Source organism: Acinonyx jubatus, chromosome A1 (genome assembly GCF_027475565.1).
Source record: "Acinonyx jubatus isolate Ajub_Pintada_27869175 chromosome A1, VMU_Ajub_asm_v1.0, whole genome shotgun sequence".
Classification (NCBI taxonomy): domain Eukaryota; kingdom Metazoa; phylum Chordata; class Mammalia; order Carnivora; family Felidae; genus Acinonyx; species Acinonyx jubatus.
Window position 1 is genome coordinate 34,821,230 of NC_069380.1, and position 23,997 is coordinate 34,845,226.

At 37.9% G+C, this 23,997-nt stretch overlaps 1 long non-coding RNA gene across 5 annotated transcripts in view; it reads right to left on the bottom strand.

Annotated features, from left to right (window-relative positions):
- Positions 1-1,729: 1,729 nt before the first annotated feature.
- LOC106974518 (uncharacterized) overlaps positions 1,730-23,997 on the bottom strand; it is a 155,864-nt gene continuing 133,596 nt past the window's right edge. For 2 of the 5 annotated variants that reach the window (XR_008295760.1, XR_008295768.1), the window contains 4 exons: positions 20,221-20,394; positions 3,886-3,963; positions 3,705-3,769; positions 1,733-3,180 (listed from right to left, as the gene is read on the bottom strand). This is a non-coding gene — a long non-coding RNA (uncharacterized LOC106974518). Of the gene's footprint in view, positions 3,181-3,704; positions 3,770-3,885; positions 3,964-6,047; positions 6,205-11,311; positions 11,657-20,220; positions 20,395-23,997 lie in introns of all 5 variants that reach the window. The other 3 variants (XR_008295762.1, XR_001430163.3, XR_008295763.1) reach the window with 3 other exon arrangements.

A 23,997-nucleotide genomic window follows, 5' to 3' on the forward strand; every position in this document is an offset into this window, starting at 1 on the left:
CCTGGAAAGTGGTCAATGTTACTGAAAAGAACTATTCATCTTGATTGAAAATGCTTTTATTATTTACAAAGAAGAGTTATGGATTCCATGAAGTGGCAAAGATAGTAAAAAGAGGTCCCATGTATCTTTCACTCCATTTCCCTCAAAGGTATGCTGTCCCTAGTTATAGCACACGATCAAAACCAGGAAATTACATTGAGGCAATGAATATATGTAGTTATATTGTTATATTATCACATGTGTAGATTTGTGTAACTGCTACAACAATCAAGATACAGAATTATTCCATTACTACAAAGATCTCCCTCCTTCTACCTCTTTTTGGTCACGCCCATTCCCCTTTCTGCCACCATCCCTCACCCCTTGGCAACCACTAATCTGTTTTCCATCTCTATAATTTAGTTATTCTGATAATGTTATGTAATCATACAGTAGGTTGACTTTTTTTACTTGGCATAATTATCTCAAGATCTATCCAGGTCTTTACATGTATCAATAGTCCATTCCTTTTTTTTTTCTTCTGGGTGCTGTTTCATGGTGTTGATGCACCAGAATCTGTTTAGCCATGTGCCTATTGATGAACATTTTGATTGTTTCCATTTTTTTTGCTGTTATGAATAAATATGAACATTTGTGTACAAAAAAAGGAGAAAAAGGCTAACTGAATCTTGAATTACACAAATTAGAAAGGAGGTACAACAAAGCAATGTTAAGAAAATCAGAAGAAACTAATTCGTTTTTAAATGTATAAATTAACAATTTAAAATAAAAATTAAAAAGTAGAATTAATGTAAGAAGCAGTTCTTTGGACATAAAAGAAATCAATCTAAATAACTATTTTCCAAAAAAGAGTAATTTAAAATAAAATCCAAATACAGAAATTTAGAATGAGAAAGGGTATATGGTACAGTACAGAGGTGATTAAAAATAATACTATATATCAGCCTATGCTAACACTCTAAAAATATCAACATACTATACATTTTTTCCTAGGAAATGCAGTTAGTGAAATCGACCCAGAAGACTCAGAAATCATGGGAAGAATTTAAAAGTTAATCAGCGAATCATTTGGCAAAAATGTACCAAATTAAAATAATAAAGTATCATACTTTATAAATCCTTCTATATGGAATAAAAATACATGATTAGCTTTCCAGCTTATTTTATAATTTTTTGCATAATCTTAATATCTAAATATAAAAATAGGCAAAATAGGAATTCAGGCCAACTTCACATATACATATGCATTTGAAATTTTTAAATAAGGGGTGTCTGGGTGGCTCTGTCGGTTAAGTGTCCAACTTCAGCTCAGGTCACGATCTCGCGGGCCGTGAGATTGAGCCCCATGTCGGGCTCTGTGCTGACAGCTCAGAGCCTGGAGCCTGCTTCAGATTCTGTGTCTCCCTCTCTCTCTGACCCTCCCCCATTCATGCTCTGTCTCTCTCTGTCTCAAAAATAAATAAACATTAAATTTTTTTTAAAAGAATTTTAAGTAAAATCTTAGGAAATCTATTTCAACATATTTTCAAAATTTTCACCATGACTGCAAGATTCATTTTTGTAATATAAGAAAAGCTTATTTTATATTAAGAAGTTTGTTAAGATATCAAATAATAATTGAAAAGAAAAAACTTTCAGCAATACATGCTAAAAGGAATTCACTAAAATTCTACATATATTCCAACATATTAACAAAGAAAATCTCTATTTTTTTTAACATTTATTTATTTTTGAGACAGAGAGAGACAGAGCATGAACGGGGGAGGGTCAGAGAGAGAGGGAGACACAGAATCTGAAACAGGCTCCAGGCTCTGAGCTGTCAGCACAGAGCCCGACGCGGGGCTCGAACTCATGGACACTGAGATCATGACCTGAGCCGAAGTCGACACCCAACGGACCCAGCCACCCAGGCGCCCCAGACAAAGAAAGTCTCTAAAAGATCACAGCAAGAATTTCAGAATTTCAGAGGTCTCTCATAAATTTGCTACTATGTATCACTATACACACAACTGCATTGTGAACTGAGACCCAACTGACAACCCCAGCTCCTCTGTTAACTGAGTTTACCTGATTCAGACCTGAATCCTCATCTGTATCCATATAAAAATCTGTCCTTAGGAAAGCTTACTGTGGAAACACTGTGCTCTGTTGCCTAGATTCTCCCTTCAAGGAACAGCTTGATGCCCAGATGCTAGGAGTGCTACCAGTAGACAGCCCTTGACTCTCAGCCTATGAGGAATTACTGCAAATGCAGAGAAGTGCCTCATCCAAGGTCACACCTTTTCTAGAGTGGCCCTCATTCAACACAGGGATATGAAGTGCTGGCCATCCTAACTCAGCTAAGGACCACACGAAGGGCTATTCTGGCTGGAGCTCTTTTGGGATCAACAGAGGCCACCATTAGGACCGTATTGAAGCTCAACCTCTTTCTCTGCCCAGTCCTGCTTTTTTTCCCTTCCATTGCACAGGTGTTCATCTAGAAGGTGCTCCTTAATAAACATCCTGCCAGCTAAATTCCATCTCAGACTCTTCTTCCTAAGGAATCCAACCGATAACATTATGACATAATAATGTTATTCAGTACATAGCCCCAGTATTTGTGCCAGGCATTACCTCTTAGGGAAGGGATTTAAAAAGTGTAAGGAACATAGCCTTTTGTTGTCACCTCATATCTAGAGATGCATCTTTGCTCTATTTTTGATGTGTTGCTCTGAGCCTCAGTTTCTCATCTGTAAAATGTAGAAATCTAAGGGATTTCTACACCCCTTCCGATTCAAAAATGCCTTATGATAAGACGTTCAAACATATTTATTGGATTTAAAACTTTAATGTCCATACATTCATTTAAATACTTTTCTAAACAACATAATAATATAATCACTCAGTAAAAATAAATTGTTGGATAGTTGGAGGTTAAACGTATTTATTCATCAACCACTTACTGGGCAATTATTATGTGCCAAGTTATTGGGATATGTTCTGAAATTAGTAAGACATTGCCCCTACCCTTGAGAAGCTCACGATTTAATGAAAAAAAAAAAAGATACATAAAATAGTGTAACAATAATCCATTAAGATAAGGTCAGCAATAAAATGCATTATGTTCTGTTGGACGATAGAGGAATGCACTCAACTCTGCCTGAGGGGCACAGAAATGGGTCCCAGAGAGGTTGACAGTCTCTGAAATAGAAAACGAAAGCTGTCCAGAAAGAAAAAGCAATGTACACAAAGACAATCTCTACAATCAGTGGTGTTTGGAGAACACAGGACATGGTTGGGACAGCCAGAAAGGGTTAGCAAATCAGTTTGAGGTTGCTATAGAGCAGTGGCAACTGTCCTTCTAGAGCCACCCTGTGCACTTCCCGTGTGCTCAAGATTATGATCCTCTGGATATAGATTGTGGCCCAGAAATCTGCAAGCCAAGTTGATTGGATTGATTTGCAGATGAGATCTGCAAATTATATTTTAATAAACACTGGAAGCGTTCATACATTCCAGTATGCCCAGGACAGCCTCACTTTTCACCTATTATCCCAGCATAACTAGCAATCATCTTACCATTCACTCTCAGAAGTATGCTTGTTTGCATGATAAATTATTACTGTCATTCCAGTCATACATGTGTACCATGAAGTGCCCCAGGGACCACAGAGAAGGATATGGGGTAAAAGATGGTTTAAGGAGGGGAGGCTCTGGCCCTTTACCTGATGCAGTTGGATCAATGTCATTCATTGGGCTTCTGCTGGAGATTTCTTCTGAAGAACAAGTTCTGATACAAACAGAAATACAAATGGAAAATCATTGAATGGTTTTAAACATACAATGACAATGCTCAGATGGATAGATGACCTTGATAGAAAGACTGGTCATAGACCATCTTGGTACCTGTGTAGACTACGAAGTAGAATTGGGTGATCCACAAAGGAAACCGTTCAGCTGTCCAATGGAAGCATGAAGGAGGCCCTAAATAAAATAATGAGATCACGAGAAATATGTGAGAAATTTCAAAACTGGCATGATGTGTTAATTAATTTTCAGGACTGGGGTGAAAGATGTGGGTGAGTTACGGACCACTCCCATGTGAACATAACACCACTAAAGAAGAGACCCCAAGATACACTGCATGAATGCTCTATTATTTAACAGCTTAGGAAAATCTTCTGCAAAGGGCAAAGAGGATTTAGTGCAAAAGGCCAAATCTCTTGCCTACATATACAATAATGACAGCATTTATTCCACTTATAAAAATGTTCTTTTACCTTAAACTTTACTAAGCATTTTTAGATGGTCAGACTATACTCAAAAAAATAAAATTATAATGTTGAGGTCCAGAGTCATAATGAAATAAAAATTTACTAGTGTTGTATATAAGTGTTTAATCATAATTCTAAACTGGGTGAATTCAGGATTTGGGGAGCTGAAGATTATAAAATTTTGAGGAATGTCTTATAAAAAAGAGTACCAAATCAGGTTTAGAACTAAATTTTTACTCAGGAAAAGAAGAATGTATAAATTATAAGTTTTAAAAATATGAAAACATCACAAACAAAACCTAGAAAATATATTTATTACCCACTTAACATCTTCCTATAATACCTTTTTCCATATAATTGGCTATATCCTTTTTAATCACCTCTTCATAAGACATGATTTTATATGATTTTCTATAGTATGGTTTATCAGGCTTTGCAATCTTTGCACTATTGCCATTTTGCACCAGGTAATTCTTTGGTGGGAGCAGCTGGGGGGAGGGGGGAAGAGGAGACAGCCTGCCCTATGAATTATAGGTATTTTTGCAGCATCTCTGGCCTCTACCCACTAGATGCCAGTAGCATCCCCCCAGTTGTGACCATCAAAAATGTCTCCAGACACTGTCAAATATTCCCTGTGAGGAAAAATATCACACCCAGTTGAAAATCACTGATCTGTAGAAAGAAGGGAAAGATAGTGCCTTAGTCAACTTGGGCTGCCTTAACAAAATGCTTTAGATGGAGTGGCTTAAACAACAGAAATTTTCTCACAGTTCTGGAGGCTATAAAGCCCAAAATCAAGGTTCTGACAGGGCTTTGTTTCTGGTGAGAGCCCTTTGTCTGGCTTTCAGCTAGCTGCCTTCTCGCTGTGTCCTTACATGGCTGAGAGGCAGGATAGGAAACAAGAGAAAGAGAGAGCAAGCTCTGTGATATCTCCTCTCATGAGGATGCAAATCCTACCAACCCATTCTTATGACCTCATTTTTATTTTATTTGCCTTCCCATAGGCCCTATATCCAAATACAGTCATATTGATGGTTAGGGCTTCAACATATGAAATTTGGGGACAACAAATTCAATAGAAAATAGATAATAAGTAAGTCTTTTCTCTAGTATGGTTCAGTAAAAATAAATAATAATAATAATAATAATAATAATAATAATAGCATTTTGGAAAAGTTTCTATAAGCTTCACGATTCATTTGGTAATAGTTAATTTTACAATTGTCAAATTTGAGAAAATATCAAGTTTCCTTCATAAATAGCCTATAATATTTCAGGACATTCCAAGTTTTCTGGAACAATGATTAATCTTACATGCTTTTTTGAATTAATGATGCTTATTTACTAGTTTATCACAGATGCCCTCATTGGTATGGTATATTACAAGTTTTATGTTTCTGTTGTCAATGTCATATCAGCAAAATAATTAATAAGAAATATGCCTACGTCTAGTTGGGGCAAAAGGTATTTCAGACAGGGAAAAGATAATAAGCAAAGGTTTGCCCTAGGAATGAGAGAATCTGTATGGGTAGCGTGTGGTATGTAGGTAGGGTGGTAGTGGATGAGAACATTGGCAAAAACGCTCTGAAGTCAGGAGGGGAGGTGGAAAATATTGCAAGGTGCTGGCAAGTGACTAAAACTAGATGGCCGCAATCTGAAATTTGGGTTAAGGAGTCAAAGATTGGTTGATGGAGCACTAGGCATATAAAAAGGCAATATGATGTGGGTGAAGATCATTAGCATCAGACCCATTAGCCAAACTTCAGTTTAAAGAAAGAGCTGACACAAACTCACCTGTGAAATCTTTAATGGTGTCAGTTCGTGTCCTCTGAGGTGGACACCAGGTTGAAATTCGATGTACAAGAGATTTCTTGAGGGAGAATGCCCATAGAAGATAAAAAAGAGAAAGGACAGAAGATAGAACCCTTCGAATGTGAGGAGGACCTGACACCTGCAGAAAGAAAGACAGAATGGAGGAGAACTGGCTGCAGGTCAGCTCTGAGAAAGTCGAGGCTCCAGGGCAAAGACAGCTTATTCTGCAATTGGCAGAAATGGGCCGGCTCTAGAACTCAGACCGTGCAGACTCATTGGCTAGGGCAGCCCTGGGAAAGCACGGTTTTGGTGTGATGCTGAAGGTGCGGAGGCTGGAGGAAGTATGGCAACAGGTTCTCTTGAAGGGATATCTGAGCTTTGCACCTTCAAGGCTGCCTACTAGCCATGGCTTACTCATAGAAGTAATTGCTATGCACATAAATCTGTGCCAGTAAACTGCATCTAAATGTATCTCACTCACATTCTACTTAGCCAGATCAAAAATACGTCCTGGCCCACTGCGACATGAGTAGAAATATGACAGATTGGAAGATGGAGTGAAATGACACAATGGGTATCATTGGTTGCAGTTAAAATATCTTACTTTTGCAAATTTACAAAATCATATGTCTCTGTGAACACATTGCTGAAGCCCCTGCCAGGGCATCAGAAGGGGCCCATGCAAACAAAGACCTGGAAATTTAAGATTCTTTAGCTTCACATAAATCTACTTCTGTTTCTAGGGGTGGTGGTGATTTTTTTATTGGACATGCACTAGCATGGAGACCTAATCCCACTCCCAAATCCCCAAAGCTCTCAGATCACTAAAACTAGCATAGAATGAGTAGATCTAGAAAAAACGAAAGAGCTGTCCCTCTTCTAGAATACAAAATCACCAAGTTCAGTTGGACCAGGGAGTTCTCATTTTTCAACCTGGTATAGATGTCAAACTCTAAAGGTGGAGTGAGGAAGTTCAAGGTGGGGGCAGTTCTCAATATGATGTATATAAGAGCTCCAGATAAGGGAAGTCCACATAGGACAATGTAAAACAAAAATAACCAAAAGTGGGATGCAAACCCTGTTAAGGGGCTGCCAGGATCTAAAAGGTTGACCCAGAGCCATAGTCAACAGTTAGGGCTAGCCTCTAGACTTAGGCACTGGGGCAGAAGATTAAGGAGAACACCAGGAAGCCAGACCTCCTTGTCAGCAGCCTGACTTTATCAGTGCATCATGAGGGTGGGAAAACTGCATTGTGAATTCACTATCCCCAGATGTCACTGGGGAGGAAGGAGCTGCTGAAACATTACTACCCATTCCCCTTCGGCCTAGGAATTGAGCCTGGGAAGACAGGCCTTTATTACCCATACCTAGGCAGAGCAGGGGAAGGAAGACAGGTAACGAATGGGGAATTACATCCATGCTGGGATCCAAGCCTCAGAGCTCTAAATGTCCTAATAACCACCTCCAAGCTGTCAAGATACAAATAAAAGGAAAGCCTAGCCAAGATGAGACCCTGAGAGACATAGAAAAAGAGTTACCAGAGGAGGATAAAAACAGCAATCGTGCGTGTGTGCACTAAAACATGCACTTTACTGGTACAAAATGAGATGCAAGCAAGTCTGAAAATAATCCTGGAGGAGAGATCAAGAGGAAAATCAAGATAACAAGAGAAATGGCAAAAAAGAGACCTCAGGAGGGTCACAGACAAGTGGCCCTTTTGCAATTGCATCATTTGTATAAAATCCAGGTGTAAGCAGCAAAACCGGCACATCCCTCAGTTTAAAAATCTCTTTCTTAAACAGAGTTAATTTTTGTCCCAGGTTCCTGGATATTGGTCTCATGTTACCCCTAAAAAATAATTTAGAACCTATGAGTGGGCTGAAGGAATTAAGGATTCTCTCCAGCTATAAATTATTTATCACCTTATTCCACTTTCTCTTTACCTTCATTGGGATGCTTCCAAATTGAGAAAGAAACCTATTTACTGTTAATTGATTACCACTCTAAATTCATTGAGATTGCAGCAGTAACAAGCATTTCAAGTAGTTTGGCTGGGATTAGCTGTATCACATCACAGAAGAGGAGGTGAGAGACGGCTACCACAGGTTCTCTCCACTGACAGTGGACTTCTAATTCCAAGTGCACGTGCTTCGGAATTCAATACAACAGTCTTAGTTTGTCTGAAAGACAAGCTAAAGTATAGAGCTTCATCTTTGCAGCACAAATGATGGTCAATGGGAATTAAATCAGGAAGAAAAAAAGAGAACGGTTCTACTACACATTAAACTTACTAAAAATAGATTAAAAATTCTTGATAACATATCTGTTGATAGAATTAGAAAAGGTTTTCATTTTTATTCAGTTCTGGCTTCCCAAATATAATAAACATGAAATTCTAAAGCAAATACATGCAGCAGAATCTAGTGTTGCATGGGAATAAGGAAATATTCTACACCAAGGAAATGTGCTCTAAGGAGATGTATTTTATTTCACAATATTTTTCCAGAAATGACTTGTTCGTATTATCCATTCAATACTAATGTTTTACTGTTGAAATTGCTATTCCCCAAAATTGAGAGTATTTCTTACCAAAGCCACAGTTACTTGTAATAAAGCCAGGGGTCAGGGGTGGAAGAGCAATCAAAGAAAAAAAATAGTTAAAATGAATATACTTAAGAACTTTGACTCAATCTACAAGAATGACAATTTCTATCATAAATATTAACATCAATTTATTCATTCAACCAATATGAACTGAATTCCTGGCTCAAGCCAAACATGATTCCAACGGTAAGCAAATCTGAGAAAAAACTCTGTCCTCATGGACCATACATGCAAAGCAAGATGGAGGGTGTTGTGAGGAAAACAATAAACAAACTTATACAGTATTAAGCTGTGATCAGTGCTATGGAGGAAAGAGAGCTGAAGTACGGGGATAGGGTTGCCATTTTATAGTGTGTGGTCAAGAAAGACTTTGTGACAAGGTGATTATTTTAGCAGAAATGTCAAGGTGTAGAAAGAAGCTATTTGTCTATCTCGGAGAAGAGAATTCTACGCAGAAAGATTAGCAAGTAGAAAAGCCCTGAGGTGGCAGTTTGTTAGCATGTTGGAGGTATTAAAGTGGTTAGTGTGCTAGAGCAAAGAGGGTGTGAGAGAAAAGTCAGCGATGATGTCATCAGAGTTTGGATCAAGCTGGGTGTGGGCAACCAGCATCCAGACTTTGCCTCTTCCCTTGTGAATGGACGGGTCTGGCTCCTCTGAAAAGAATGGGAACAAAGAAATCCCGAGGAAGGAGAGAGAGAAGTATTCAGGAGGTTATCAGAGTAGCCCAGGCAAAAGATGTTTCTGAGAGATTTCAGTGCCTCCACTTTGCAACAGTTCAAAGACAGGACTGACAGACCTCTGGGTGTCAATTTCCATAGAGAGGCAGAAGTTGAAGATAGCTGAGGTTCATGTCCTAGAGTTGCCATTTGATCATATCAAAATCGAGATGACAATTAGCTATCCAAGGGGAGATATGCGTGCATGTGTGTGTGTCTCTTACTGGTCATATTACTGAGAAAAAAATCACTATTGCTGCTAGTAGGATTGAATCATGGATTCAATTAAAAAAAAAAAAAAAGCCAAAGGAGGAAATGCCTGAGGCATCAGAGAAACACTGAAGGACTATTGAACTGAAATAGCTAAAATGCCAAAATGTCACCAGCTGAATGATCTTAGGGTGTCAAACAACTTTTCAGGGGCCCAGAAGTCTCTCCTGTCTAAAATAAAGAAGGATGACTAAATTCCATGAATGAATGATTCAGCCCTTCCAAATTCAAAGAGGATGTAAATCCTCCCAAACTATTCCCCACAAATAGAGCCCTCTTATCCACCCCAGGAAAAGGAAAAAAAAAAAAAGCTATTGTGTAGATGACAAGTCTCCTCCTTTGGGAACTTCACTTGTGTTAAGGCCGATCTTTGCAGAGGCTGCACAATGTAGAGTGAGAAATGTGCAAGCTTTCAGACTCAGCACGTTCCAATCCTGGCTCTTGTGGCAGGAGCTCTGTAACCTCGCTCAGATCTCCCAAATTCTGCCCAAGAGTCCTTATTTACAAAAGAAACCAAAGAATACTGTTCTCACAAAGTTGCTACAAAGATATAAAAATTAAAGAATTTAACACCATGTAATGTGGTATATAATGAAATGGGATTTAGACTCCACTATATGATTTAGAATATACCATAATATTTAGTTCCCTCCTTTCTTTTTCCTATCTCCCCACTCCGCACTCCACAGCTTGAAGGCAGCTGGACGAGAACCAAGCCCTTTAGTGTCAGGATTTGATTAGTCACGTAGCTGAATGAGTGAGAGCTCTCTCAATGATATGAATTAATTTACACAGTGGGGAGGCCAAGAGAACTACGTTTTTAAGCATCTACTATATGCAAGGTATTTTGTAAACATTGCTCCAATTAATCTCCATAACAAATATACAAGGTAAATATTTTCATCCTATTTTATAAATAAGGAATTGGAGGCTCTAAAAGGTTAAGTAATTCAAGTAATTCACACAAGATCATGCAACCAGTAATTGTTCTCATCCATGCTTGATTCTGCAACGTCTTTCGCTCCCTTGATGCTGCTTCCCACCCTTGCTGGGTGCCTAGTGTTGTATTGAAACATGGTGGTGGGACCAGGTCTCCAGACTAAGAATAGCCTGTGAACATGACCTGTCTAGACTTATGCCTGTCTGTGCCTCTCTCTTCTCTGAGTCCCGCCTGCCACTGTGCTCTGTCTGTACTTCAGTTTTTATGATCAAAGCCCTTCTTTAAATCAATGTTATTCCTGATCAGTCATCTAAGCATGTCTGTAGCCAGCAGCCTGGCCTGCAAAGTGATCTCCTTTGACTACTGTTATTCAACTTTGTAGAAACCTAGAAGTCATCTTTAAGTTTTCCCCCTAAGTCACTGCTAACATCCAATCCATCATCAAGTGCTGGGTCTCTATGTCCAAAATATCTCTCAAATATTCCCACCTCTATTTCTGTAACCATCAACCTACTTCTGGTCACCACTAACCAGTCATCTGGATTTCTCCCATTTTCTCTCTTCCCCAAACCCAATCTATTCTCCACTTAAACAAAGTAAGATTTTAAAGTGGAAACGAATGATGCATACCCCTTTCCTTTCCTTTCAAACAACGTCCTTAGCTTCTCACTTCTCCTCCAATAACATCCTTACCCTTTTCAGGAACATGCACTTACCCACAAGCCAGCATGACCTGGCTCTGGCTCTCACTTTTACCCTTCATGCACCAGCCACAGTGGTTTCCTTTCACTTCCAGGGGAGGCAAGGCTCCCTTTTCTCTGAGATGTCCTGCTCCATCCCTTCTCAGATGCCTCGTTCCTTGTCATCCTTCCAGTTTCTGCATACATGTTACCGCTCTATTTCTATACTCATTTCCATTGCTTTATAACAATTGCAGTTTGTAATTGCATCTAGTTGACTGCCAAAAGAAGAGCCTTCCAGGTAGAGGTAAGAGCAGCCACAAACATGTGCAAGGGTTCTGATCAGAGACGAGAAAGAGCTATGTAGATTCAAGAAATACGCTGAAAAAAAAAATTTTTTTTAACACAAACTTTATGCCAGACTGTGGACTCCATGGCGGCAGAGCCATCCTGTCTTATTCGCCAATTTACCAAGCCTTATAGGAATAGTGCCTGATACTTAAGAGTCACCTGGTACACATGCAGGACACGACTTATCACCTTTGAAATCAAGTGTAGCAGTCACTCTGGACATTACTGATTAATATTTACTCAGTTTAATCTCTTTTTCTCAACAGCACAGAAAATAGGTGGCATTCTAGGCAGAAACATGTATCTAACCACCTCACATACGCATGGTTTATTTGTAGTCACTGGTTTTATCTGTGCATAATTTTGTTATCTTGGTTCAGACTTAACTTCCATTTAATGAATCCATGACTCATTTTTTTTTTTTCTCTCTACTGTGACTCTCCCGAGGCTTTGTTTTCCATAGGCTGTGGGTTGATCTGAAATGTCATGTGGTCTCATCTTGACTGAAGTGTCATTCACAAAAATAAGTATCTTGGCATTTCCTTGTCTGAGCTGCTACCTTGACAAAGGCCTTACAAATATTTTATAAATATTTACTGATGGTATGATAAAAATCGTAGGATCTAATAAGCCTGCCTTTTTATTTAGTGAAATTTATTTCAGAAGTCTGCGTTTATTTAACCTAAAATTGTTATATGGATAATGAGATTTGCATTAATTTTCAAAAATCCCAGGTAAGAACTTATAAAGTGGTGAGTAGTACATTCAAAAATTATGCTCAGTTAAGAATAAGTCCAATGTGAACATTAAATGACAGTTTTGTTAAATGCCTATTTAATATCTATATCTGTGTTAAATTATTTCACATGTATCTTTAGTCTTATAGAGAAGATATTATTATTATTTTAGAGAAGATATTACTATCCAACTTTGCAAAAGAAAAAACTTAGGCTCACTGAGATCAAGACAATTTTTTCAGTGGCATAGAGCTAGTAACTCACAGAACCACAACTGGAATCTCATACAAGAGTCAATTTAATGAATGAAGATCTTAGTGTTTCAACTGTGTGTGGGGGGAACTAGAATGTAAGTAAAGATATCTAGCTTTTTCAAATTTTTTTAAAGTTTATTTATTTATTTTGAGAGAGAAAGAGAGAGGGAGAATGAGCACAAGCAGGGGAGGGCCAGAGAGAGAGGGAGAGAGAGAATCCCAAGCAGGTTCCACACCACCAGTGCAGAGTCCAATGTGGGGCTCGCACCCATGACCAGGATACCGGGAGATCATGACCTGAGCTGAAATCAAGAGTCAGATGCTTAACCGACTGAGCCATTCAGGTGCCCCAGATATCTAATTTTTTAAATGATCAGACTCAGCACCCATTGCAGCACTAATACTGCAGAAAACAAACAAACAAACAAACAAACAAAAAAACCCTCTAAATACTCTGTGGCTTACAGCCATAAGCATTTGTGTCTTTTCATTTATGGCCCTATGTGCCAACTGAGTTTGGGTGACCTTGGCTGGTCTCACTTAAATTGTTCTGTGTTTGACTGGACTCCAACTGCAGGTAAAGTTCAGGTCTGTTCTTTTTTTTGTTGTTTTTTTTCTCATTATTTTGAGGCAAGAAGTACCTGGGGCAGGCAGCAAAGCACAAGAGACTAAACCAAATGGCAACAAATGGAAACCCATTTAAAGTTTCAGCTTACTTCTACATTTCATTGGCCAAAGCAAGTCACATGGCCAGGTCCAAAATTAAGTGGACAAGGAATTCTACCTAATAGACTATGTGAGGTACTATAATAATATATAGTAAAAAGCATGTATGTGTATACCTATAATATGAAGAAAGTGCAGAAATGGAAACAATACTACGATCTATCACAGCATTCATACTTTCTAGTCTTTGAATTCAAGGAACAATCTTGGACCCAGTTAATTAAAAGTGATATAAAATGAATAAATTAGATCAAACCTTTTAAAATTAATTTACTGACAAAAATGCTTTTTCTAAGACATGTGTTTATGTATAAACCTAAAGATAAATGGGTACAACTGTTTCGAGAATATTATGAAAAAGAATATATTAAAAATAGAAACTAGCAGTTCCAAAACTCCCATAAGCAAAGAAAAATTGATGAACAGCAAGAGTCATTTTTAAACCTATCATATTAACAGCCATTAGCTACTAAAATTTATCATTAGGTATTAGTTTATAGGTCTCACAAGTAGAAAGATACTAAAGATCAATGCAAAAATAATAAGATTCTATTTAATATTATGGGCTGAAGGAAAGTGTTCAATTCATGAGTATGGAAAAGGCTAGGAAATATCTTGATAAAGTTGTTCATATTGCACTGTCTCTGAAAAATGTAAGAAAGCTACAATTTATAAAAGATGATCAAAGATCTTAGGTAACATGTTTAAATGCTAGAAATGAAGAGAGAAAGAAAGAAACACAAGCACAAAATCACTCAGTCTCTTAGGCCAACGAAAGTAAGAGCAAAAATTATAGAAGCAAAAACCCCACAAAATGTTAATATGAATACCTTTAATTGAATCACATTTCATGTCTGTTGTTAAACTAAGAATAAACAAACAGATAAGTGAAAATATTTATCATTGCCATTTGGTGAACATCATTTCAGACATATTGTGCACATCCCATCTGTATAAGAGAAAGGAGGAAGGAAGGAAGGAAGGAAGGAAGGGGAGAAAAATTTCCCAACACTACAACTACACCAATGCTACTTTTAAAAAAAACTATTAAATTTTCTTTGAATTTACCAGAAGAAGAAAAAAATGTAACTAAAGGAAATGCTGAACTATTTTCACATTTTCTTTACCACAGAGATATTAATATTTAAATATTAAGAAATTAGTTCTAAATTTTTAAGAGGTTGGAATCATTATGCTATTTAACAACATGTGTTAACTTTAAAAGTACATACAAATGCCTTGCTACAAAAGATGAAGAAATTAGTCCACTTTTAATTCTTTCCATTTCCAGATTAAAAACAATAATAATAATGAATGGTATTTAATTATTTCATCATGGTTTATAACATTTACATATACATTTTCCTACCACTTCTTCCACTGGCTGAAGCCAAACATAATGACCTTCTTATAATTCCTTATTCCTGCCAAGATCACCCCTGCCTTAGATTCCTTTTACTTACTTTTCCCCCTTTCTGGAAAACTCTGGCCCCAAATATTTGCCAGGCTGTCGTCTTGCTGTCAGTCAGGTCTCAGTTCAGATGTCACCCTCTCAAAGACCATAGATCCTCAAATACACAACAGAGATCACCTTGTTTTATTTTGGAGCATTATCACGATCAGAAATTCTCTTCTTGAGCACTTTATTTTCTGTCTTCCCACACTAGCATGTAAATTCCATGATATCAGGAATACTTTGTTTACCACTTCCATGCAGGACAGTGACACGTTGGTGGAAATCACTTTTCTCCAGATTGCAGAAGACTTGAGCCAGATGCCAGCAAACACTCTGGTCTCAAACTAGGCATCAAGGATTTGACGGTTATGCTTCATGTTTTGCAGTTTGGGATTGTTTATCCTCATTGCCCTGTTGATGGTTTTTTACAGCATTCACCTTTATTTGTCTTTTTCTTGCTGTTCCTGGCTTTGATGCATTTTTAGAGAGGAAGTTAACTAAAATCCTTCCACATCAACATCAGCAATTTGCATCTGCTACACAGTAAATATTTTAATTCTCCAATTTGTCTGTGTAAGACTGAACTTAAAAGGAGGAGATGCTAATGGGAGCTAAACATTGTGAACCACCACTGCCATTGAGAGTTGCAGATGCCTTTGGAAATCTGATAAAGAAGATACACTCTTTCCTCCATAAAAAAATGAATAGGCAGACTTTTATAGGCAGACTCACAACTACAGTGTCCTGAAAGCCCATTCATGGACTTCTCGGAGAACCGTGGACCACGCATAAGGAGCCCTGAATGAATGTGGATTTTAGGTCAGATTTCTCCAATTAACATTTTGAACCTCTTTCAATGTACACATAATATTTTTTTCAATAATCTGAATTTTCCAAGGCAAAAAAACTCTGCCACACCCCACCAGGAATTTTCTATCTAATTATATCTACGACAATATGTTAATAGCGGTAAGTGTTAAGAACAGTGCCTGGCACATATTGAGCACTATATGTGTTTGACAAATACATCAAATAAGTAAAAACTGTTTTGAAATAACCCTGATCCTCTTTGTAGCTGCTCAAGATAGATCGGTGTTTCGTGGCATAGTTACTAGTGAAACAAAACATATGCCCTGGTAACTACATTCCAAGTGTGTAATAGCATGAAAAAAAGAGCATCAACTAGCTGACACAGAGCTGTGGGGGATGTTATGGATGTGATGTCAAGGATGAGGGAGAAACTCAACCAGTGACTACCTAGATTTTTCCAAACCCTTCACCGGACCCCAAGAGTATGAGCTTCTGCATTTCCCAGTCCAGAGTTTCTGATTTCTTTGCCATGATGATAGTAAGTACCAGGGAAGTTAGGTGGATATAAAATACTGAGATGATAAGATTGAGTAGGGTAGGAGTAGAAAGCACTGGAAGCCTTCTTGTCCATGGATTCCCATTAATTTATCTTAATATTCTTTCCATCAATTACATACCTTCTGGGGCAAAAATCTCCCAAATTACCCCCAGAATTTCCCCAAAGTGGAGGTAATTAGGTGCCCCACCCTCTTAAAAATTGGCATGTTTGTTTCCTAATTATAATGCCATTAACATAAGATAAATGTCCTATGGCCAAGGCAACCAGGAAGAGGGTATCTTTCATCAACCGGACAACTCTGATCAAGAAGTTAGCTCCATTTGGTCAGTGTCTTTCTTGTTGCTGACTGCCCTCACACTTGGGTTAAAGTACCAGGTTTCCTCCCACAGTTGAGCAACCTCTTAGTCTTATCCATTAGTCTTATCAGCCCAGATGACCTGTATAGATTTGTCTCTCTACCCCACACTGCTTTCTCAACATCTCCCCATTTTTAAGAATTTTCTAATATGTTATTTCCACGTGAAAGAAAGAAAGAAAGAAAGAAAGAAAGAAAGAAAGAAAGAAAGAAAGAAAGAAAGAAAAAGAAAGAAACCCGTTGTTGACTTTTACTTCAAAATTTGCTTGGTTCACTTTTTTTCAGTTTGTGTAAGTGCTACTAGAATATGGTATCAGTTGAAGATAATGATACTCTCCTTTAATATAATTCTCATTTTAAACTACATAAAACTTGTCAAATCTTGAAATTTCTTCTTAATCTACACAGTGACATTCCCCTAAGCTAACACAATTTCTGGACACAGAAGCACATCTTTTGACCACTGCAGCTATCTTTGCTCTTTTTTGTTGTTCTCTTGTGTCCTACTGGCAAAAAATATCTTGAAGTTTCTTCTAAGATGGGTTAATGTATCCTCAGGTGTCAGCTCAAATGTTGACATACCATGCTAACCAAAGGAGTCTTTTCTATATATCCTTACATCGTGAAGCTTCTACGTCTGTTTGTGCCTATACTATCCCTACTATACTACAATCAATAACTGATTGTCAGTTATTCAGAGTTACTACGTGAACACACAATAGAGAGAAAAGAGGGATTTTTAACTGCCAAATGCACTAGAATCAGATTGTGCCTTGGTTCAATTCCCTCCTGAGTCCCGCTTTATACAATAATATTTGACCTTAATAATCTAGTATGCACAACCCATGTGACATTCTGCGACACTGTCTACCTCTGGACCAGAGGCACTCCCACTACAAGTAGAACACAAAATTAATGCAAAAGAGGCCACCCACATGTAGTTCCACAACTCAGCCATGACCACACACACCACTCATCATAGGTAAGTGCACTCCCTATATTCACAAAGATTCTACACTGCAAAACAATATAGCTAAGGCACTGCCTGAATTTTCTTACGATACATCCTACTCTTTTTATTCCTTCAAGTAAAGGAAGTGTTTGCTGCCCTAGTTATTCAATTGTCACAGAAAACTAATGTGAATGTAAATGTATCCAGCCATGAAAAAAAAAGAAAAAAAGCCCAACAGCCACTGTAGATTATATATTAAGATGTGGGTTATATCAAGGCAGATTTTTTTCTGTAGGGACTTCATCCCCACAAATCCTCAAGCATACATAGTGTTCTACAACAGATTGCTCTGTCAGGGCTTCTGCCTCTGAATTCCAGGTGTGCTCGATTTTGCATCTGCTACTTCACAAATGCATCAGACTTGAACGACAAACCATATGGCTTCCCTTACTGGACCTACTTTTGATCACAAATACGCACAAATTACCAGTGCAGACGCTGTGCCACCTGAAAATGCCAAGAGTGAATGGTGTTGAGTTGGGTGCACAGACATAACTCAACGTGAGCTTACAGCAGCCCTGAATGTACTGTCTGTTGCTTCCCTGCTGACCCTGATCTATGGTATCTGGATAACAAATGTGCACATTTAGAATATTCTGTTCAGTTACAGCTCTGTGCTGGGAATCAAACAAGTTACAAATAGCCCCAAGTCCAAATACAGTAGTGACACACAGTAATGGTGTCATTATCGGGCAATAATTCTATGCCTATCACTGACTCCCACTGGCAATAAAAATGATAGCCTGTAGCAAAGTGGCCACTAGCTGACACTAGCAAGGAGATAGCAAATTACATTTAGTCCTGCGATTATATCTTCAATTAGCTTTGTTGGTAAATGTGAGTCGTGTGTGTGTGTGTGTGTGTGTGTGTGTGTGTGTGTCCGCGTCTGTGTGTGTGTGTGTCTGCGTGAAAGTCCTGATGATACAGATGATACAGCTTGAATGGATGTGTCTGGTCACTAGCTCCCTGGCAAAAAAAAAAAAAAAAAAAAAAACTAAAAAAAAAAAAGAAAACAGGAGTGTTCACTTTTTTTAGGAACGTTTTCTGACATTTCCAGCTGATGAGTTAACATAAAGTGTGTTCTCACTGCACAGCACTTCCTTTTATATCACAGCCATGGATCTCCAAACATTTCTTCGGGACAAGATGTTTCTTGAGAAGTGAACTCTCTGAAAGCTAAAAATACTGAAATGGTCCTATATAGTCTCTCAAGCAATGGAAATGTTTTCAGTGAGGAAGATCTGCTTACAATTTTCAAACAAGGAGAGAACAGAAAGTTTTTGATTCTGTATAGTCATGGTGCCTTAAGAAAGATTTGTATGGGGATTGCTGTTATACTCCTTTTATCAAGAACTTATCATAAACACTGCTTGAGGTAGTCTTAGATTATAAAGATTTTATTTTTCCAGGAAAACAAAAATTCATGCCGCCCCACTGATGCTTTTATAAGTTCCTTATTTACTTTACAAATTGTAAAATGTTGACAGAGTAAAAGTGTAAAAGACAATCGTAAATTAATGTTATTTCACAACATCCAAACCTATCTAATTTTATAATGATTAGAAAAGGTTACAGGGGCGCCTGGGTGGCTCAGTCGGTTAAGCGTCCGACTTCGGCTCAGGTCATGATCTCACGGTCTGTGAGTTCAAGCCCTGCATCGGGCTCTGTGCTGACCGCTCAGAGCCTGGAGCCTGTTTCAGATTCTGTGTCTCCCTCTCTCTCTGACCCTCCCCCATTCATGCTCTGTCTCTCTCTGTCTCAAAAATAAATAAACGTTAAAAAAAAAAAAAGAAAAGAAAAGGTTACAAACATTAAATACAAAGGCAAACAGGAGAACTAAAAGCTCCAAACTGGAACCAAAGCTAACATGAGTGGAAATGTTAGTGTGGTGATAATCTAAATTTCCAGTTCTATTTTTTTTAAAGAATGAGGATTTTATTATTTTTTATTAGTAGTATTATTTATCATTATTTAGAAAGACAGAGACAGAGAGAGACAGAGCACGAGCAGAGGAAGAGAGAAAGAGAATCCCAAGCAGGCTCTGCGCCATCAGCCCTGAGCCCAACACGGGGCTCAATCCCACAACTCTGGGACCATGACCTGAGCTGAAATCAAGAGTCAGACGCTCAACCTACTGAGCCACCCAGGTGCTCCTGTCTTTTGACTAGCATAGCAAGCTTAGTGCTAATCAAAGCAACAAATAACAAAGCACCAAAGTTTGCTCCGTTCATTTGGCTTTCTCTGTTCTCTTTACTTTCTGGTGGGTCGTGAAGTTGGCTGTATTTCAGTGTTATTTACTTACTTGTTATCAACTTAGGTAATGACTTCTATGGTCAAGAGCATCATATGCTTTCTTTCTTTTGGCCAATTGTATTGACTTCGTTTTTTGTTTTTTGTTTTTTTTTTTCTCATTGGCAGATAAATTTAGCTTATGTAGCAGCAATTATCTAGAAGGAACCTTAATAAGATCCACAAGATATAAGGAGCTTGCTTCAGCCTCCTGGCCTACCCTTAAAGTCTGACTTTGAGACTATTTTTTTATTTATGGAAGACAAAAATCTCACTGGCCTCACACTGTTAATCTTGAATGTAATGTCACAATTTACAGTCTATAGGGACAACTTTAATAAGCACAGATCCTACCTTTATTAGAGGAACTTAAATTTTAAAAAAATAGCCACTTACGTTTGAGGATCAATGACTTGAGATTTATGACTCCCATCCAGGTAAAGTTGTAAGGGCCAGCAGTGTAGGACTTCTGAAACTGGAAATCCACCAGAGGAAAGCACATAGAATATTTCTTTGTGTCAAGTTGAAGTTGTCTCAATATGAACTGATTGTATTTGATTGCTCCACCTCCTGCCAATTTATTAACTATCATTAATTATGTAGGAATAGACTAAACAGAATAGTACAGAATAGATTCTGAGCATATGGTGACCAAAATAATGAGTTAAACCAAGTGAAGAAGAGAAATTTGAAGAAGAGAAATTTGCTGCCATATCCTTAATAATGGATATCATTAAAGTTATTACTATTAAGTTATTAGAATTTAATAAATGAGTATTTTCACCATATCTTAATATTGTCCCATTCCAAAATTGCTAAATTTACCATTTATTTCCCTGGGCAGATGAATTTTCTCTCTATTCACATGGCTGTTTAATAATTCCTTCTAGCAAAGAGCTGGAGAATCATAAACATTATGCAGCTTCTAACATAATTGACTCTCTTATTTCTAAATTATAAGAGACATTATCTTATGCAGGTTTTGACCTTCATGAAATTGAAATGATGCTGTATATCTTTGGCATTCTCAATGGATATATCCTTAGAACTCTACAATCATCACAATTATAAACTCCATTAAATGAGATACAGATGCTGGGCATCTGGATAGCTTTCCTCAGCAATAAATCGAATTCATCCGATTTCTAGCCCAGTAGCCATATGAATGAAAATATAGTGGTGTTCTCAAGTGGTATATCACTTAGTGTCTTCAGGAAGTAGATATGTTTTTCCTCATTCTACTTATGGACATTTGGATCCCTCAAGGAATGTGAGAACCATACATTCTTAACTTTCTAAAGCTAACAATCACAAAAGTCCTAAATCTTTTTATGCTTTTGGTAGGAGCAAATACATTCTTAATGTTAAAGTAATAATAACTTAAACCTGCTGTTATGTTGAAGTAGATATTAAGTTTTACGCATATCCACTGAAAATCAAAGCGTAACCCTTCACGTTTCACATATGAGTGTATGTATCCATGTGGCATTTTTATACATTGCTTTAGAATATTTTCAAATAGTCTATAAAGTAAGAGGTGGGTGAGGTTCAGCTGTAAGTTATAGTGAACTAGAATGCAGTGGTAAACAAGGTGACACCTAATTTTACCTAGAAAGACAAAGTTAAAGGTAACAGAGAAAATAATCAGATGATCATTAAGAAATATAAAGGAAGTAAGAATTTAAGTATAATTATGTTCTGATAAGGCAATCAGATAATAAAAACAGGTTTATAAAAGATAAAAGATAAAGAACATGACACACAAATCAATGCATTTACAATTTCAGCCACCTACTGTTTGACTAACTGGGCTGCATCAATGAGAATCCAGCCCTTCCAATGTGGAAGAACCATAATTCAGACTTCCGAGACCAATAATTGTTCTTATGCGAAGACTGCTGGGTATCCAATAGCTATTTTCTTCTTCTTCCTTAATATGTCCTCCTTCCAATTTCTGCTCATGCAGAATATGTCACCTTTCTACCTTCTCTTGTAGCTAGGTGTGACCAGGGACCTAAGTTTACACAGTGGGATACAAGCATAAATCAAATGGCAGTTTTTTAATGTTTTTTTATTTTTTTTATTTTTTTTAATGTTTATTTATTTTTGAGAGACAGAGACAGAGACAGAGCACCAGTGGGGTAGGGACAGAGAGAGAGAGGGAAATACAGAATCGGAAGTAGGCTCCAGGTTCCCAGCTGTGAGCAAGCACAGAGCCCGATGTGGGGCTCAAACCCACGAAACCGTAAGATCATGACCTGAGCCGAAGTCAGACGCTTAACCGACTGAGCCACCCAGGGGCCCCTAATGCTTTTTTAAAGAGTCAGCTAATGTCCACCTTTTACTCTGTATCTGCTTCTTCTTGATGTTGTTTGGAATGTGGTGGTTTGATGACAGAAGCTAGACTGATCATTCTGTATCATAAGGTGACCTTAATAATGGAAGACACAAATGGTAGAACAGAACAGAAGAGATCTGAGTCCTGGCACCATAGCACCCTTGAACTATCTACCTCTAGACTTTTATGTGAAAACAAATATATTTTCATCTTGTCCAAGCCACTGTTAATTTTTCTTCTATTCTGTTTTGTTTTACTTGTAAGAGCTGAACCTAATCTTTTCCGCAGTGTGCTGATAACCATGACCCTTGAAATTGTTGATAATTACTTATTTGGATAATGGTCTCAAGCAAGTACATGGAGCTTGATGAGGAAAAAGAAGCCAGGCTTACAAAATTGGCTTTTTCATCAGTAGCTCTGCCTTCTATAGGAAATACATCTACCAGCCTATACTTATATGCTCTCTCTCCCAGTGATTAATTCTGGTAAGAAACTCATCTGCACCGGCTACTATTATCTATTGGGTGGAATTAACATGGGGAGGGGCTCTATTCATTCATGGCCCAGTTTCTTGGCTCTGTCTGCCTGAAAACAATGAATATTTATCTCAATCTCTAGTCTCCTAAGAAAGAATAAGGTAAGTCAGTGTCCCCCCATCCTCTACCCTCTTGTAACTGGATAGATTAATTCAAGACAACAAGAATGAAAAAGGAAGACCTGTTTTGGCCTCTGGGCCAGGCCCAATTCTGCAATTGAGCTATAAACTATGAATGGACAGTCCCGTTAATCCCCATCCTGCCCTGTTGTGACTGTTAGCAACTCAGGTAGAGCCTTAAGTAGAAGAGGAGTGAGTGGTGAGACTACCCTAGATGTGATATTCTGAACTTGTCCACAGTATATCACTGCAAGGTCACATCAGGAACATAAGTTGCCCTTAATTCTCAAGTTCTATATATTTGTCCATTTTAAGTAATTGCGATTCTATAAAAATTCTGTAAAAATCCTATATTCTTTTCTCTTCTTCTTATTTGGATCAGTGCATTATATATATTATATTAATTAAAATAATACTCAAATGCAGCACTGCTCTATATATTAGAGATCTGAGCTTGAGAACAAGCACCACAAAATAGTACCATTTTCAATCCCCTGAGCAGTATCTTCCATGATATCGGTAGGAATGTAATGCCCAAGGAAACGTAAGTTACACTCTGGAGTTCAATGGTTCCTTGGAAACGTAGATACCAAACTTGAGATATTCCTAAGAAAGGTGCCAGGGAATAAGTCTTACGCAGCTGAGAGCAGTTAGGTGTCATCACCACCAGTAGATGCGGGATGGGGTGGTCTGTACAATTGCAACAGTCTCATGCCAAGCTACACTGGATTCTGACGCAAAAGGAAAAACACCACTTATCCTGGGGCTGCCTTTATGGAAAATTCTGATATTTTATTCACTGTGGATTTTTTTGTATGAGTTTTGATTTAAAAATTTCTTTGGAATATTATTTAGCTCAAGTGCTGAGTTCATTAGCTCCTCCCTAAATTTGGCACCCAAGACAAAAACGTATGAGAAGAAGTAAAATGGTCCCAGGGGTCTTAGCGCTAGCCCTGGCTCTGCATTTCAGAGTCTAGCACTGGCTATTTATGTGTCTTCTGCCAAATTCATCTGCATTTCTGGACCTTACAACATGTAATACCAGCAGATGCTTCTTTGCTTCATGTTATTATTTGATCATCAGGAAAGCCTGTACCATGCATGATCTCTGAAAAGATGGCATTAAATATCATCAAAGCAATTTTGTTGCTGTCCTCAAAAATATGAGCCCCTACCTTCC